The following is an 18300-nucleotide window of genomic DNA, read 5'->3' as shown; positions in this document are numbered from 1 at the left end:
AGGGGAGTTTAGGGGAGGGGAGTTTAGGGGAGTTTAGGGGAGGGGAGTTTAGGGGAGTTTAGGGGAGTTTAGGGGAGGGGAGTTTAGGGGAGTTTAGGGGAGTTTAGGGGAGGGGAGTTTAGGGGAGGGGAGTTTAGGGGAGGGGACGGAAGGGGAGGGGAGGGAGGGGGTGGGTATTGGTGGGAAGTAAGGAATGGGCCAGGGAGGGAGTGGGAGGGGAGGGGAGTGCTACCCTAAATAAAATGGCCAAAGAAGTGACATTTTGGATCTGGAGCCAAATTTGTATGTTGCCATTCATTCCACAACGCGATTCATCACTGCAATCTGCGTTTTGCACAGTGCCATTAAGGGTTTGGCATGCACAGAGGTGACTGAGTATTTTCAGAACTAACTTTCCTTCCTAACTGATTGGAGACTTTTGCTGGTGTTATAAATGGCTCGGTCTTGCAAATAGGGCAAGAATCAAAGTTTCCAACGTATGAAAGGAACGCATTTCCCTTCAAGCTCTCTATTGACACGAATTGCTAAAACCTTCCTCACACTGGAATGCAAAAGATCAGGTGATTGGTTAACGTAGGGTTGGCAGCTGAGCAGGGGAAACATCTTCAAAACTTCCAAATATTGCCCCTATGCAGAACTCCAACTCCTTCTTCTCTGCTCTCTGGTTGTGAAAGTTTCTGTCACCTGCTCAGGAAGCAGAAGCAGTCAAATGGGATTTCGAGGGATCCAGCTAGAGCATCAGTGCCACTTAGAGGAAGCAATCAATTCCCAGGTAGTCCAGGGTTTGAAGAGAGTTTAAGCAGCTTTCCAAGGAACATGTCCAAGTGCAAAGCAACCAATTGATCTGACTCTCCAGTGAAAGAAAAGGAAGTGCAGAGCAGCAAATGGTTGAGAGAGGGAAACCTTTTTGAAGCACAGCCATTTGGGGCCGAGACCTGTTCATGTGCTAGGCAGTCCCAGGAAGCGTCAAAGTGTGAGCCGTGCTCTCCAGCACTGGCGTCCTGCACTTTCTGGAGGTTCTTGATTCTGTAATCAGAATTCCAACAATCTCCTCAACAGCATACAGATCCAAAACCCACAGACCCAGATCAAACAGCCTGCCATCTGCTTGTATCACTGTCAGGCATGCATTCTTTTCTAGTAACTGGTCCTTTCTTCCTTAGTTCAGATCAAACACAAATAACAAAATTCAGATGACTCCTAAACTCTCCAGACAGCTCTGGTGTTGCTGTAGGATGGAATACAATTGTTTTCCTTACAACCCCCCAGTTCTTTCCATGTCTGTTCTGGACCTTGGGATCTCTTTTGGGAGCTACATTACGCAGAGAACTACAAGAAGGCTGAGATCACCGCTGCCTCAATGTAATGCAAAGGTGAAGGCCTTTATGACAGCCAGTTTGGAAAGGAATGCAGCCCCATCTTGTCAGCATCAGAGCAGAGCCAGCTCCAGATGGCTCCAAAAAGGACCTGCTGCTGGCCAGAGCCGAGGCAGGGAGTGCTGCTGGGTGGGCTTCGGGGGAGCAGATTTAAGGAAGGGGGGAAAATACAATACTGCTGTGCAACAGCAGCTGGGAGAGAGGATTGTGAAAGCGTGAGAGAAGCAGCCCTGCAGCTCCCAAGAGAAGTGCCGCAGGAGGGCAGGAGGTGCTGCAGGCAGGCAGGCAGCAGCAGTTCCCCTGCGGGCTGTGCAGGGAGAGGCCCCTGGTGGAGCAGGCTGTCCCCCTGCAGCCCATGGGTCCCCCATGGAGCAGATCTCCACGCTGCAGCCCCCCCATGGGTGGAGGAGCCCCCGCTGGAGCAGGTGGATGTGGCCTGGAGGAGGCTGCGGCCCATGGAGAGCCCCCGCAGGAGCAGGCCCCGGGCCGGAGCTGCAGCCCGTGGAGAGGAGCCCACGTGGAGCAGGGGCAGAGAGGGACCGAGAAGGAGTGGTGGAGATGAAGTGCTACAGACTGACCACAACCCCCAGTCCCCCTGTTCCCCTGCGCTGCACGGGGGGAGGAGCTGGAAGAGCTCAGATGGGGGGAAGGAAGGTGGTTTTGGTTTCTTTCCTTTGGTTCTCACTTGTCTAGCCTGGGAGTAGTAGTAGTTAGGCCGGAAATCTTCCTGTCTCCCTATGCTGAGTCTGCTTTGCCCATCACGATCCTTGTTGAGCGATCTCCCTGTCCTTGTCTCAACCCTTGAGCCCTTTGCATCGTATTTTCTCTCCCTTTCTCTTTGAGGAGGGGGAGGGAGAGAGTGGCCGTGATGGAGCTCGGCTGCCCACCCACCGAAAAGCACTGCAGCTGCAAAGTACTGGAAAAGTTTTCGGAAGCAACAAGGTGTTTAACAAGGAAATGTAGAGTTTCCTTTTCCAGGCTTCCTAAATAATTGGGCTTATTTCATATTCCCAACTCGGAGGAGGAGAATTGTTGATTTCACCTTCTTTTTTCTTCCTTGGAAATCAAAGGTGAACAGCTCGAAAAGTAAGGGGAACGTATCAGAAGCAAGCTTTTTTTGGCTTGTAATCCTTTCTTAAGGAAAAGATTTCTCACACACCTTCCACAGATGTAGGGGGGCAGAGAATAATTTTGGAACTACTCCAATTAAAGTCAGCTTGGGGAGAGTGGTACTTCTCTACTTGTTTCTGAGACATTCGCATTAGCAACAGAGAGTGTTGTGTTGCCGCTGCCAGGGGCCTACGGTGATGACTTCAGAAACAGAATTGAATGATGTCACTGTGACACCTTGGGAACAGCTGCCTCTGAGCAAGTTGAGCGAGGAGGGACAGAGAAGTGTGCTGGATGTGATGAAACCACGTGAGGACTTGTGGATCCCACGTGGAGGTGCATCGAGAGGGCCCACCCTTCTGTAAGTGTTTGGATGCTTCCTTTTAGTCTTCTGTAGTTTGTGTCAAGTCCTTTCACAAGCATGAAGTCTGGTACTTTGGCTCAGTGATGTAGCTGCACAGAGTGACAGGTGCAACATGTGGCTGAGGGCCTCTGCACGTTCTCTCTTTCCCACACACGATCAAGAAAGAAGGGTAGACAAATAAGAGTGTGCTGTGGTCCTGCCATAGACCTCAAGTACTACAGCATAAACAAGAGACTTAAAAGTAGCCCGTCACATGAAACTTCAGGACAGCAATGCACTTCATCAGCTGGTCTGGCCCGTTGAGTGGAGTGTCTCAGGATGGAGTGTATGAAGATGCACTCCATCTGCTTTCAGATTAGCACTTGCAGTGAGCAAGCTGCCTGGCCTTAACATTTTTCATTTCATTTTTCACCCGACTTTTGCTGGTTCTTCTTGGTCTAGAAAAAAAAAAAAAAAAAGTGAACTCAGATCAAAATAGAAGGATTTCCTTTTCATTAATTCCATGTTCTTAACTTGACAGATTTGGTTATTGACGTAGAAGGGACATATCTGGCCTGACTGCAACACCCATGCTCGCAGTGTGGACAGGTCTCATAAAGGTGATTCAGGGTAGTTTCTGGAAACAAAGACATCAGATGGCAAAGGTAATCTCCAAAATTTTTTTTTTTTTTTTTTTTTTTTTTTTTTGTGCTAATGCAGGAAAGGCAAGTAAGAGTAAAAGTAAGAGTCCAGATAGTGTAAGAAGCAGCAGCTGTGAAGGAAACTTCCTTCTGGCTGATATGGCTCCATATCTAGTTGTGGAGGTCATAGTGCAGGTGGAAGCATGTTCTCGTCCAAATACTTAGCTCTCTGTTTTCACAACAGGTCTAGCAGCAGAATGTCTTTGAAACAACTGTGCCTATGACCAAGTTCATGCATCGTGGTAGACAAGGTAAAAGCTCTGGACAAGCAAAGGGGAGGGATGGATGGACAGGCAATACGATCACTTCAATCTTATCTCTCTAAGAAACCTTACTGAGAAAACAAAACAGAACAGAACAAATGAAACAAACAGCTAGCTTGCTGGAGACATTGTCTGGGAAACAGTGGAAACACTTGCAGACAAAAACATATCCAAGGACTAACACTTTGAGCTTGATTCTAAACCAACATCCTCAACTCAAACTCTTGTTTATGTTCATTACAGACTGGTAGAATAACATGTCACATTTGATGACTTTGCAGCGTAGATGTCAGGAATGCAGCTTGGGATCACCTGCTTCTACTTAGAGTTCAGTCTGAAGGGATGAGCAAGTAATTGTTCCTGGGCTGATGGAAATCTGTTCTAAAGTCTGTTTTCTAACACTCTTCTAGATGCTTCTCTGTCCATCGCTCTGACCTGCCAACTCTGGTGCAAGTGTGCAGTTGTGGCAAGAGGGATTTCCTAGTCCTGATTTGACCTGGTGGACACCAACTTTCCTAGTCAATTGCCGATGTTGCTGAGGAGGCAGCAGTATCAAAGCCCTTGTTGATGAAGATAGAACAAGTCTGGGGAGGCTTTGGCATTTCTGCACAATGCTGCTTCCTGATTGTGACCCAAGACGCAGATTCTGGACTAGGCAAAGTAAGCTAGAGTAAGCTAGACTGCACGTCCTGGTAATTTTCTTTTCTTTCTTTATTTTTCATTCGTCGCTCGTAAGAAAATCTAAATCTTTCAACCATTTGTTTGAAAACACAGTTTTATGGAAATGATTGTGGGTGTGCTCCTTAACCTTGTTTGGAACCTGTTTAACCTCGCTTCAGTTAGAGGAGACCTGTGCTCAAATTTATGCTTACCATGATCAAGTGGCATCCTTTCTCCTTTTGGTATTCTTGACTTTGGCGCTTGCAAGTGAGGTTGAAAAGAGTTCTCAGGATGATTCTTCTTTTCCTTTGCAGTATCCCAAACTCCAGATTACATCTGATCTTCATCTCTGATCTGAAAAGCTTCGCAGGCCAAAAGAGAGTTGAGATGAGGAGTGAAATACAGAATGCTGGTGAATCTTTCCAGTTCCCACCCGTAAGTTTTGTGAGAGAAGCAGGTGCGTTGCTGTAGTGGTAGGAAGTCAATAAGATAACGATCATGCCCTTGAAGGCGAGTAATGGTATAAAGATGAAGAATGCAAGGCCCTGCTTAAAGACGGTCTTTAGGCTGCTTCTGGATCAGCAGTTTGTTTGGTTCTTGCACAGCCTCATCTCCACTTGCTTAGAAGCTGTGAAGATGGGAAGAACACTTGGTGTTTTTCATCCACTCTCAACCTCATCTCCATTTCCTCCGAAGCTGTGAATATTGGAAGTACACTTGGTTCTTCCAATGATGTGAAGAGCCAAGTGTCTTGGGTCTTCCATCAACGCAGAGATATCAAGAGAATAAGGTATTTGCTTGATAGGACAGTGCTTAATTTAGGTATTTATTAAGTGAAGAAGAACACTGAAACCAGCCAAAGCCGTATCAGACATGGTAAGGCCATGCTTCTGTTAGGAAGTAATTCAGAGTGCTTCCATGGTGTACTTTGGACAGGTGAACTCTGGTCCTCTGGACTAAGCACCCCCAAGGGACAATTCTCTGAAAAATCTCTCGGAATGATCTGTCCTTATCTCTTCCACTGTAGTCTCCATTAGGAAAGGATAAATATTCATTGCCCATGTGGAAAGGAGCTCCTCGTGTAGTTGTTTCTAACCAAAATCTCCTTCTTGTGTTCTGTTGACAGAAACCACTTGGCGAGCCAAGCCAAATCACCGAAAATGGAAGTAGTGGAACTACTGCCAAACCGTGCTGCTGCTTCTAAACCAAACTGCAGTGTAGGTGGGGACAGAGCAAGGGGACACAACCCAGCCAGGGCGAAATTGAAAGTCACCTGTCTGAGCCGCGGAAGGAAGTCAGCGTTTCCCAGTTTGAGACTGTTCCCTGACTGGACCCACAGCAGCTGGAACGCTTCCGATTGCTGCTGATGGATTCCCATGGATCAGCCAGTGACACAAGCTGCCAGAGCGACTGAAGCGATCTGGAGTTACGCTTCTCCCCCTTCTGCGTTCAGATCCGTGAAAGGAAGGAGAAGAGGGGAGAAGAAGAGGGGAGAAGAGAAGAGAGGGGGAAAGAAAAGGACAAGAAGGGAGGGAAGGGGAGAGAAGGGGAGAGAAGGGGAGGGAATGGGAGGGAAGGGGAGGGAAGAGAGGGAATGGGAGGGGAGGGCAGGGCAGGGCAGGGGCATGTAGGGCATTGTAGGGGAGAGTAGGCTAGTGTAGGATAGTGTTGGGATAGTGTAGGATAGTGAGGGGAGTGTAGGGGAGTGTAGGGGAGGGGAGTGTAGGGGAGGATAGTGTAGGGAGGGGAGTGCAGGGGAGGGGAGTGCAGGGGAGATGAGCATAGAGGAGGGGAGTGCAGGGGAGTGTAGTGTAGGGGGGTTTGGGGGAGTGTAGTGTAGGGGAATGTAGGGGAGGGGAGTTTAGGGGAGTGTAGGGGAAGGGAGTCTAGGGAAGGGCAGTGTAGGGGAGTGTAGGGGAGGGGAGTGTAGCGGAGGATAGTGTAGGGAGGGGAGTGTAGAGGAGGGAAGTGTAGAGGAGCATAGGGGAGTGGAGTGGAGTGGAGTGTAGGGGAGTTTAGAGGAGGGGAGTTTAGGGGAGTTTAGGGGAGGGGAGGAGAGGGGAGTTTAGGGGAGGGGAGTTTAGGGGAGGGGAGGGGAGATTAGGGGAGGGGAGTTTAGGGGAGTTTAGGGGAGGGGAGATTAGGGGAGATTAGGGGAGTTTAGGGGAGGGGTGTTTAGGGGAGTTTAGGGGAGGGGAGAGGATTTTAGGGGAGGGGAGTTTAGGGGAGGGGAGATTAGGGGAGTTTAGGGGAGGGGAGTTTAGGGGAGTTTAGGGGAGGGGAGTTTAGGGGAGTTTAGGGGAGTTTAGGGCAGGGGAGTTTAGGGGAGTTTAGGGGAGGGGAGTTTAGGGGAGGGGAGTTGAGTTTAGGGGAGGGGAGTTTAGGGGAGGGGAGGGGAGTTTAGGGGAGGGGAGTTTAGGGGAGTTTAGGGGAGTTTAGGGGAGTTTAGGGGAGGGGAGTTTAGGGGAGGGGAGTTTAGGGGAGGGGACGGAAGGGGAGGGGAGGGAGGGGGTGGGTATTGGTGGGAAGTAAGGAATGGGCCAGGGAGGGAGTGGGAGGGGAGGGGAGTGCTACCCTAAATAAAATGGCCAAAGAAGTGACATTTTGGATCTGGAGCCAAATTTGTATGTTGCCATTCATTCCACAACGCGATTCATCACTGCAATCTGCGTTTTGCACAGTGCCATTAAGGGTTTGGCATGCACAGAGGTGACTGAGTATTTTCAGAACTAACTTTCCTTCCTAACTGATTGGAGACTTTTGCTGGTGTTATAAATGGCTCGGTCTTGCAAATAGGGCAAGAATCAAAGTTTCCAATGTATGAAAGGAACGCATTTCCCTTCAAGCTCTCTATTGACACGAATTGCTAAAACCTTCCTCACACTGGAATGCAAAAGATCAGGTGATTGGTTAACGTAGGGTTGGCAGCTGAGCAGGGGAAACATCTTCAAAACTTCCAAATATTGCCCCTATGCAGAACTCCAACTCCTTCTTCTCTGCTCTCTGGTTGTGAAAGTTTCTGTCACCTGCTCAGGAAGCAGAAGCAGTCAAATGGGATTTCGAGGGATCCAGCTACAGCATCAGTGCCACTTAGAGGAAGCAATCAATTCCCAGGTAGTCCAGGGTTTGAAGAGAGTTTAAGCAGCTTTCCAAGGAACATGTCCAAGTGCAAAGCAACCAATTGATCTGACTCTCCAGTGAAAGAAAAGGAAGTGCAGAGCAGCAAATGGTTGAGAGAGGGAAACCTTTTTGAAGCACAGCCATTTGGGGCCGAGACCTGTTCATGTGCTAGGCAGTCCCAGGAAGCGTCAAAGTGTGAGCCGTGCTCTCCAGCACTGGCGTCCTGCACTTTCTGGAGGTTCTTGATTCTGTAATCAGAATTCCAACAATCTCCTCAACAGCATACAGATCCAAACCCCACAGACCCAGATCAAACAGCCTGCCATCTGCTTGTATCACTGTCAGGCATGCATTCTTTTCTAGTAACTGGTCCTTTCTTCCTTAGTTCAGATCAAACACAAATAACAAAATTCAGATGACTCCTAAACTCTCCAGACAGCTCTGGTGTTGCTGTAGGATGGAATACAATTGTTTTCCTTACAACCCCCCAGTTCTTTCCATGTCTGTTCTGGACCTTGGGATCTCTTTTGGGAGCTACATTACGCAGAGAACTACAAGAAGGCTGAGATCACCGCTGCCTCAATGTAATGCAAAGGTGAAGGCCTTTATGACAGCCAGTTTGGAAAGGAATGCAGCCCCATCTTGTCAGCATCAGAGCAGAGCCAGCTCCAGATGGCTCCAAAAAGGACCTGCTGCTGGCCAGAGCCGAGGCAGGGAGTGCTGCTGGGTGGGCTTCGGGGGAGCAGATTTAAGGAAGGGGGGAAAATACAATACTGCTGTGCAACAGCAGCTGGGAGAGAGGATTGTGAAAGCGTGAGAGAAGCAGCCCTGCAGCTCCCAAGAGAAGTGCCGCAGGAGGGCAGGAGGTGCTGCAGGCAGGCAGGCAGCAGCAGTTCCCCTGCGGGCTGTGCAGGGAGAGGCCCCTGGTGGAGCAGGCTGTCCCCCTGCAGCCCATGGGTCCCCCATGGAGCAGATCTCCACGCTGCAGCCCCCCCATGGGTGGAGGAGCCCCCGCTGGAGCAGGTGGATGTGGCCTGGAGGAGGCTGCGGCCCATGGAGAGCCCCCGCAGGAGCAGGCCCCGGGCCGGAGCTGCAGCCCGTGGAGAGGAGCCCACGTGGAGCAGGGGCAGAGAGGGACCGAGAAGGAGTGGTGGAGATGAAGTGCTACAGACTGACCACAACCCCCAGTCCCCCTGTTCCCCTGCGCTGCACGGGGGGAGGAGCTGGAAGAGCTCAGATGGGGGGAAGGAAGGTGGTTTTGGTTTCTTTCCTTTGCTTCTCACTTGTCTAGCCTGGGAGTAGTAGTAGTTAGGCCGGAAATCTTCCTGTCTCCCTATGCTGAGTCTGCTTTGCCCATCACGATCCTTGTTGAGCGATCTCCCTGTCCTTGTCTCAACCCTTGAGCCCTTTGCATCGTATTTTCTCTCCCTTTCTCTTTGAGGAGGGGGAGGGAGAGAGTGGCCGTGATGGAGCTCGGCTGCCCACCCACCGAAAAGCACTGCAGCTGCAAAGTACTGGAAAAGTTTTCGGAAGCAACAAGGTGTTTAACAAGGAAATGTAGAGTTTCCTTTTTCAGGCTTCCTAAATAATTGGGCTTATTTCATATTCCCAACTCAGAGGAGGAGAATTGTTGCTTTCACCTTCTTTTTTCTTCCTTGGAAATCAAAGGTGAACAGCTCGAAAAGTAAGGGGAACGTATCAGAAGCAAGCTTTTTTTGGCTTGTAATCCTTTCTTAAGGAAAAGATTTCTCACACACCTTCCACAGATGTAGGGGGGCAGAGAATAATTTTGGAACTACTCCAATTAAAGTCAGCTTGGGGAGAGTGGTACTTCTCTACTTGTTTCTGAGACATTCGCATTAGCAACAGAGAGTGTTGTGTTGCCGCTGCCAGGGGCCTACGGTGATGACTTCAGAAACAGAATTGAATGATGTCACTGCGACACCTTGGGAACAGCTGCCTCTGAGCAAGTTGAGCGAGGAGGGACAGAGAAGTGTGCTGGATGAAACCACGTGAGGACTTGTGGATCCCACGTTGAGGTGCATCGAGAGGGCCCACCCTTCTGTAAGTGTTTGGATGCTTCATTTTAGTCTTCTGTAGTTTGTGTCAAGTCCTTTCACAAGCATGAAGTCTGGTACTTTGACTCAGTGATGTAGCTGCACAGAGTGACAGGTGCAACATGTGGCTGAGGGCCTCTGCACGTTCTCTCTTTCCCACACACGATCAAGAAAGAAGGGTAGACAAATAAGAGTGTGCTGTGGTCCTGCCATAGACCTCAAGTACTACCGCATAAACAAGAGACTTAAAAGTAGCCCGTCACATTAAACTTCAGGACAGCAATGCACTTCATCAGCTGGTCTGGCCTGTTGAGTGGAGTGTCTCAGGATGGAGTGTATGAAGATGCACTCCATCTGCTTTCAGATTAGCACTTGCAGTGAGCAAGCTGCCTGGCCTTAACATTTTTCATTTCATTTTTCACCCGACTTTTGCTGGTTCTTCTTGGTCTAGAAAAAAAAAAAAAAAGTGAACTCAGATCAAAATAGAAGGATTTCCTTTTCATTAATTCCATGTTCTTAACTTGACAGATTTGGTTATTGACGTAGAAGGGACGTATCTGGCCTGACTGCAACACCCATGCTCGCAGTGTGGACAGTTCTCATAAAGGTGATTCAGGGTAGTTTCTGGAAACGAAGACATCAGATGGCAAAGGTAATCTCCAAAATTTTTTTTTTTTTTTTTTTTTTTTTTTTTTTTGTGCTAATGCAGGAAAGGCAAGTAAGAGTAAAAGTAAGAGTCCAGATAGTGTAAGAAGCAGCAGCTGTGAAGGAAACTTCCTTCTGGCTGATATGGCTCCATATCTAGTTGTGGAGGTCATAGTGCAGGTGGAAGCATGTTCTCGTCCAAATACTTAGCTCTCTGTTTTCACAACAGGTCTAGCAGCAGAATGTCTTTGAAACAACTGTGCCTATGACCAAGTTCATGCATCGTGGTAGACAAGGTAAAAGCTCTGGACAAGCAAAGGGGAGGGATGGATGGACAGGCAATACGATCACTTCAATCTTATCTCTCTAAGAAACCTTACTGAGAAAACAAAACAGAACAGAACAAATGAAACAAACAGCTAGCTTGCTGGAGACATTGTCTGGGAAACAGTGGAAACACTTGCAGACAAAAACATATCCAAGGACTAACACTTTGAGCTTGATTCTAAACCAACATCCTCAACTCAAACTCTTGTTTATGTTCATTACAGACTGGTAGAATAACATGTCACATTTGATGACTTTGCAGCATAGATGTCAGGAATGCAGCTTGGGATCACCTGCTTCTCCTTAGAGTTCAGTCTGAAGGGATGAGCAAGTAATTGTTCCTGGGCTGATGGAAATCTGTTCTAAAGTCTGTTTTCTAACACTCTTCTAGATGCTTCTCTGTCCATCGCTCTGACCTGCCAACTCTGGTGCAAGTGTGCAGTTGTGGCAAGAGGGATTTCCTAGTCCTGATTTGACCTGGTGGACACCAACTTTCCTAGTCAATTGCCGATGTTGCTGAGGAGGCAGCAGTATCAAAGCCCTTGTTGATGAAGATAGAACAAGTCTGGGGAGGCTTTGGCATTTCTGCACAATGCTGCTTCCTGATTGTGACCCAAGACGCAGATTCTGGACTAGGCAAAGTAAGCTAGAGTAAGCTAGACTGCATGTCCTGGTAATTTTCTTTTCTTTCTTTATTTTTCATTCGTCGCTCGTAAGAAAATCTAAATCTTTCAACCATTTGTTTGAAAACACAGTTTTATGGAAATGATTGTGGGTGTGCTCCTTAACCTTGTTTGGAACCTGTTTAACCTCGCTTCAGTTAGAGGAGACCTGTGCTCAAATTTATGCTTACCATGATCAAGTGGCATCCTTTCTCCTTTTGGTATTCTTGACTTTGGCGCTTGCAAGTGAGGTTGAAAAGAGTTCTCAGGATGATTCTTCTTTTCCTTTGCAGTATCCCAAACTCCAGATTACATCTGATCTTCATCTCTGATCTGAAAAGCTTCGCAGGCCAAAAGAGAGTTGAGATGAGGAGTGAAATACAGAATGCTGGTGAATCTTTCCAGTTCCCACCCGTAAGTTTTGTGAGAGAAGCAGGTGCGTTGCTGTAGTGGTAGGAAGTCAATAAGATAACGATCATGCCCTTGAAGGCGAGTAATGGTATAAAGATGAAGAATGCAAGGCCCTGCTTAAAGACGGTCTTTAGGCTGCTTCTGGATCAGCAGTTTGTTTGGTTCTTGCACAGCCTCATCTCCACTTGCTTAGAAGCTGTGAAGATGGGAAGAACACTTGGTGTTTTTCATCCACTCTCAACCTCATCTCCATTTCCTCCGAAGCTGTGAATATTGGAAGTACACTTGGTTCTTCCAATGATGTGAAGAGCCAAGTGTCTTGGGTCTTCCATCAACGCAGAGATATCAAGAGAATAAGGTATTTGCTTGATAGGACAGTGCTTAATTTAGGTATTTATTAAGTGAAGAAGAACACTGAAACCAGCCAAAGCCGTATCAGACATGGTAAGGCCATGCTTCTGTTAGGAAGTAATTCAGAGTGCTTCCATGGTGTACTTTGGACAGGTGAACTCTGGTCCTCTGGACTAAGCACCCCCAAGGGACAATTCTCTGAAAAATCTCTCGGAATGATCTGTCCTTATCTCTTCCACTGTAGTCTCCATTAGGAAAGGATAAATATTCATTGCCCATGTGGAAAGGAGCTCCTCGTGTAGTTGTTTCTAACCAAAATCTCCTTCTTGTGTTCTGTTGACAGAAACCACTTGGCGAGCCAAGCCAAATCACCGAAAATGGAAGTAGTGGAACTACTGCCAAACCGTGCTGCTGCTTCTAAACCAAACTGCAGTGTAGGTGGGGACAGAGCAAGGGGACACAACCCAGCCAGGGCGAAATTGAAAGTCACCTGTCTGAGCCGCGGAAGGAAGTCAGCGTTTCCCAGTTTGAGACTGTTCCCTGACTGGACCCACAGCAGCTGGAACGCTTCCGATTGCTGCTGATGGATTCCCATGGATCAGCCAGTGACACAAGCTGCCAGAGCGACTGAAGCGATCTGGAGTTACGCTTCTCCCCCTTCTGCGTTCAGATCCGTGAAAGGAAGGAGAAGAGGGGAGAAGAAGAGGGGAGAAGAGAAGAGAGGGGGAAAGAAAAGGACAAGAAGGGAGGGAAGGGGAGAGAAGGGGAGAGAAGGGGAGGGAATGGGAGGGAAGGGGAGGGAAGAGAGGGAATGGGAGGGGAGGGCAGGGCAGGGCAGGGGCATGTAGGGCATTGTAGGGGAGAGTAGGCTAGTGTAGGATAGTGTTGGGATAGCGTAGGATAGTGAGGGGAGTGTAGGGGAGTGTAGGGGAGGGGAGTGTAGGGGAGGATAGTGTAGGGAGGGGAGTGCAGGGGAGGGGAGTGCAGGGGAGATGAGCATAGAGGAGGGGAGTGCAGGGGAGTGTAGTGTAGGGGGGTTTGGGGGAGTGTAGTGTAGGGGAATGTAGGGGAGGGGAGTTTAGGGGAGTGTAGGGGAGGGGAGTCTAGGGAAGGGCAGTGTAGGGGAGTGTAGGGGAGGGGAGTGTAGCGGAGGATAGTGTAGGGAGGCGAGTGTAGAGGAGGGAAGTGTAGAGGAGCATAGGGGAGTGGAGTGGAGTGGAGTGTAGGGGAGTTTAGAGGAGGGGAGTTTAGGGGAGTTTAGGGGAGGGGAGGAGAGGGGAGTTTAGGGGAGGGGAGTTTAGGGGAGGGGAGGGGAGATTAGGGGAGGGGAGTTTAGGGGAGTTTAGGGGAGGGGAGATTAGGGGAGATTAGGGGAGTTTAGGGGAGGGGAGTTTAGGGGAGTTTAGGGGAGGGGAGAGGATTTTAGGGGAGGGGAGTTTAGGGGAGGGGAGATTAGGGGAGTTTAGGGGAGGGGAGTTTAGGGGAGTTTAGGGGAGGGGAGTTTAGGGGAGTTTAGGGGAGTTTAGGGCAGGGGAGTTTAGGGGAGTTTAGGGGAGGGGAGTTTAGGGGAGGGGAGTTGAGTTTAGGGGAGGGGAGTTTAGGGGAGGGGAGTTTAGGGGAGGGGAGGGGAGTTTAGGGGAGGGGAGTTTAGGGGAGTTTAGGGGAGTTTAGGGGAGGGGAGTTTAGGGGAGGGGAGTTTAGGGGAGGGGACGGAAGGGGAGGGGAGGGAGGGGGTGGGTATTGGTGGGAAGTAAGGAATGGGCCAGGGAGGGAGTGGGAGGGGAGGGGAGTGCTACCCTAAATAAAATGGCCAAAGAAGTGACATTTTGGATCTGGAGCCAAATTTGTATGTTGCCATTCATTCCACAACGCGATTCATCACTGCAATCTGCGTTTTGCACAGTGCCATTAAGGGTTTGGCATGCACAGAGGTGACTGAGTATTTTCAGAACTAACTTTCCTTCCTAACTGATTGGAGACTTTTGCTGGTGTTATAAATGGCTCGGTCTTGCAAATAGGGCAAGAATCAAAGTTTCCAATGTATGAAAGGAACGCATTTCCCTTCAAGCTCTCTATTGACACGAATTGCTAAAACCTTCCTCACACTGGAATGCAAAAGATCAGGTGATTGGTTAACGTAGGGTTGGCAGCTGAGCAGGGGAAACATCTTCAAAACTTCCAAATATTGCCCCTATGCAGAACTCCAACTCCTTCTTCTCTGCTCTCTGGTTGTGAAAGTTTCTGTCACCTGCTCAGGAAGCAGAAGCAGTCAAATGGGATTTCGAGGGATCCAGCTACAGCATCAGTGCCACTTAGAGGAAGCAATCAATTCCCAGGTAGTCCAGGGTTTGAAGAGAGTTTAAGCAGCTTTCCAAGGAACATGTCCAAGTGCAAAGCAACCAATTGATCTGACTCTCCAGTGAAAGAAAAGGAAGTGCAGAGCAGCAAATGGTTGAGAGAGGGAAACCTTTTTGAAGCACAGCCATTTGGGGCCGAGACCTGTTCATGTGCTAGGCAGTCCCAGGAAGCGTCAAAGTGTGAGCCGTGCTCTCCAGCACTGGCGTCCTGCACTTTCTGGAGGTTCTTGATTCTGTAATCAGAATTCCAACAATCTCCTCAACAGCATACAGATCCAAAACCCACAGACCCAGATCAAACAGCCTGCCATCTGCTTGTATCACTGTCAGGCATGCATTCTTTTCTAGTAACTGGTCCTTTCTTCCTTAGTTCAGATCAAACACAAATAACAAAATTCAGATGACTCCTAAACTCTCCAGACAGCTCTGGTGTTGCTGTAGGATGGAATACAATTGTTTTCCTTACAACCCCCCAGTTCTTTCCATGTCTGTTCTGGACCTTGGGATCTCTTTTGGGAGCTACATTACGCAGAGAACTACAAGAAGGCTGAGATCACCGCTGCCTCAATGTAATGCAAAGGTGAAGGCCTTTATGACAGCCAGTTTGGAAATGAATGCAGCCCCATCTTGTCAGCATCAGAGCAGAGCCAGCTCCAGATGGCTCCAAAAAGGACCTGCTGCTGGCCAGAGCCGAGGCAGGGAGTGCTGCTGGGTGGGCTTCGGGGGAGCAGATTTAAGGAAGGGGGGAAAATACAATACTGCTGTGCAACAGCAGCTGGGAGAGAGGATTGTGAAAGCGTGAGAGAAGCAGCCCTGCAGCTCCCAAGAGAAGTGCCGCAGGAGGGCAGGAGGTGCTGCAGGCAGGCAGGCAGCAGCAGTTCCCCTGCGGGCTGTGCAGGGAGAGGCCCCTGGTGGAGCAGGCTGTCCCCCTGCAGCCCATGGGTCCCCCATGGAGCAGATCTCCACGCTGCAGCCCCCCCATGGGTGGAGGAGCCCCCGCTGGAGCAGGTGGATGTGGCCTGGAGGAGGCTGCGGCCCATGGAGAGCCCCTGCAGGAGCAGGCCCCGGGCCGGAGCTGCAGCCCGTGGAGAGGAGCCCACGTGGAGCAGGGGCAGAGAGGGACCGAGAAGGAGTGGTGGAGATGAAGTGCTACAGACTGACCACAACCCCCAGTCCCCCTGTTCCCCTGCGCTGCACGGGGGGAGGAGCTGGAAGAGCTCAGATGGGGGGAAGGAAGGTGGTTTTGGTTTCGTTCCTTTGGTTCTCACTTGTCTAGCCTGGGAGTAGTAGTAGTTAGGCCGGAAATCTTCCTGTCTCCCTATGCTGAGTCTGCTTTGCCCATCACGATCCTTGTTGAGCGATCTCCCTGTCCTTGTCTCAACCCTTGAGCCCTTTGCATCGTATTTTCTCTCCCTTTCTCTTTGAGGAGGGGGAGGGAGAGAGTGGCCGTGATGGAGCTCGGCTGCCCACCCACCGAAAAGCACTGCAGCTGCAAAGTACTGGAAAAGTTTTCGGAAGCAACAAGGTGTTTAACAAGGAAATGTAGAGTTTCCTTTTTCAGGCTTCCTAAATAATTGGGCTTATTTCATATTCCCAACTCAGAGGAGGAGAATTGTTGCTTTCACCTTCTTTTTTCTTCCTTGGAAATCAAAGGTGAACAGCTCGAAAAGTAAGGGGAACGTATCAGAAGCAAGCTTTTTTTGGCTTGTAATCCTTTCTTAAGGAAAAGATTTCTCACACACCTTCCACAGATGTAGGGGGGCAGAGAATAATTTTGGAACTACTCCAATTAAAGTCAGCTTGGGGAGAGTGGTACTTCTCTACTTGTTTCTGAGACATTCGCATTAGCAACAGAGAGTGTTGTGTTGCCGCTGCCAGGGGCCTACGGTGATGACTTCAGAAACAGAATTGAATGATGTCACTGCGACACCTTGGGAACAGCTGCCTCTGAGCAAGTTGAGCGAGGAGGGACAGAGAAGTGTGCTGGATGAAACCACGTGAGGACTTGTGGATCCCACGTTGAGGTGCATCGAGAGGGCCCACCCTTCTGTAAGTGTTTGGATGCTTCATTTTAGTCTTCTGTAGTTTGTGTCAAGTCCTTTCACAAGCATGAAGTCTGGTACTTTGACTCAGTGATGTAGCTGCACAGAGTGACAGGTGCAACATGTGGCTGAGGGCCTCTGCACGTTCTCTCTTTCCCACACACGATCAAGAAAGAAGGGTAGACAAATAAGAGTGTGCTGTGGTCCTGCCATAGACCTCAAGTACTACCGCATAAACAAGAGACTTAAAAGTAGCCCGTCACATTAAACTTCAGGACAGCAATGCACTTCATCAGCTGGTCTGGCCTGTTGAGTGGAGTGTCTCAGGATGGAGTGTATGAAGATGCACTCCATCTGCTTTCAGATTAGCACTTGCAGTGAGCAAGCTGCCTGGCCTTAACATTTTTCATTTCATTTTTCACCCGACTTTTGCTGGTTCTTCTTGGTCTAGAAAAAAAAAAAAAAAGTGAACTCAGATCAAAATAGAAGGATTTCCTTTTCATTAATTCCATGTTCTTAACTTGACAGATTTGGTTATTGACGTAGAAGGGACGTATCTGGCCTGACTGCAACACCCATGCTCGCAGTGTGGACAGTTCTCATAAAGGTGATTCAGGGTAGTTTCTGGAAACGAAGACATCAGATGGCAAAGGTAATCTCCAAAATTTTTTTTTTTTTTTTTTTTTTTTTTTTTTTGTGCTAATGCAGGAAAGGCAAGTAAGAGTAAAAGTAAGAGTCCAGATAGTGTAAGAAGCAGCAGCTGTGAAGGAAACTTCCTTCTGGCTGATATGGCTCCATATCTAGTTGTGGAGGTCATAGTGCAGGTGGAAGCATGTTCTCGTCCAAATACTTAGCTCTCTGTTTTCACAACAGGTCTAGCAGCAGAATGTCTTTGAAACAACTGTGCCTATGACCAAGTTCATGCATCGTGGTAGACAAGGTAAAAGCTCTGGACAAGCAAAGGGGAGGGATGGATGGACAGGCAATACGATCACTTCAATCTTATCTCTCTAAGAAACCTTACTGAGAAAACAAAACAGAACAGAACAAATGAAACAAACAGCTAGCTTGCTGGAGACATTGTCTGGGAAACAGTGGAAACACTTGCAGACAAAAACATATCCAAGGACTAACACTTTGAGCTTGATTCTAAACCAACATCCTCAACTCAAACTCTTGTTTATGTTCATTACAGACTGGTAGAATAACATGTCACATTTGATGACTTTGCAGCATAGATGTCAGGAATGCAGCTTGGGATCACCTGCTTCTCCTTAGAGTTCAGTCTGAAGGGATGAGCAAGTAATTGTTCCTGGGCTGATGGAAATCTGTTCTAAAGTCTGTTTTCTAACACTCTTCTAGATGCTTCTCTGTCCATCGCTCTGACCTGCCAACTCTGGTGCAAGTGTGCAGTTGTGGCAAGAGGGATTTCCTAGTCCTGATTTGACCTGGTGGACACCAACTTTCCTAGTCAATTGCCGATGTTGCTGAGGAGGCAGCAGTATCAAAGCCCTTGTTGATGAAGATAGAACAAGTCTGGGGAGGCTTTGGCATTTCTGCACAATGCTGCTTCCTGATTGTGACCCAAGACGCAGATTCTGGACTAGGCAAAGTAAGCTAGAGTAAGCTAGACTGCATGTCCTGGTAATTTTCTTTTCTTTCTTTATTTTTCATTCGTCGCTTGTAAGAAAATCTAAATCTTTCAACCATTTGTTTGAAAACACAGTTTTATGGAAATGATTGTGGGTGTGCTCCTTAACCTTGTTTGGAACCTGTTTAACCTCGCTTCAGTTAGAGGAGACCTGTGCTCAAATTTATGCTTACCATGATCAAGTGGCATCCTTTCTCCTTTTGGTATTCTTGACTTTGGCGCTT

Source organism: Anas acuta, chromosome Z, assembly GCF_963932015.1.
Source record: "Anas acuta chromosome Z, bAnaAcu1.1, whole genome shotgun sequence".
Lineage (NCBI taxonomy): Eukaryota > Metazoa > Chordata > Aves > Anseriformes > Anatidae > Anas > Anas acuta.
Note: the sequence above shows the minus strand (reverse complement) of the source record.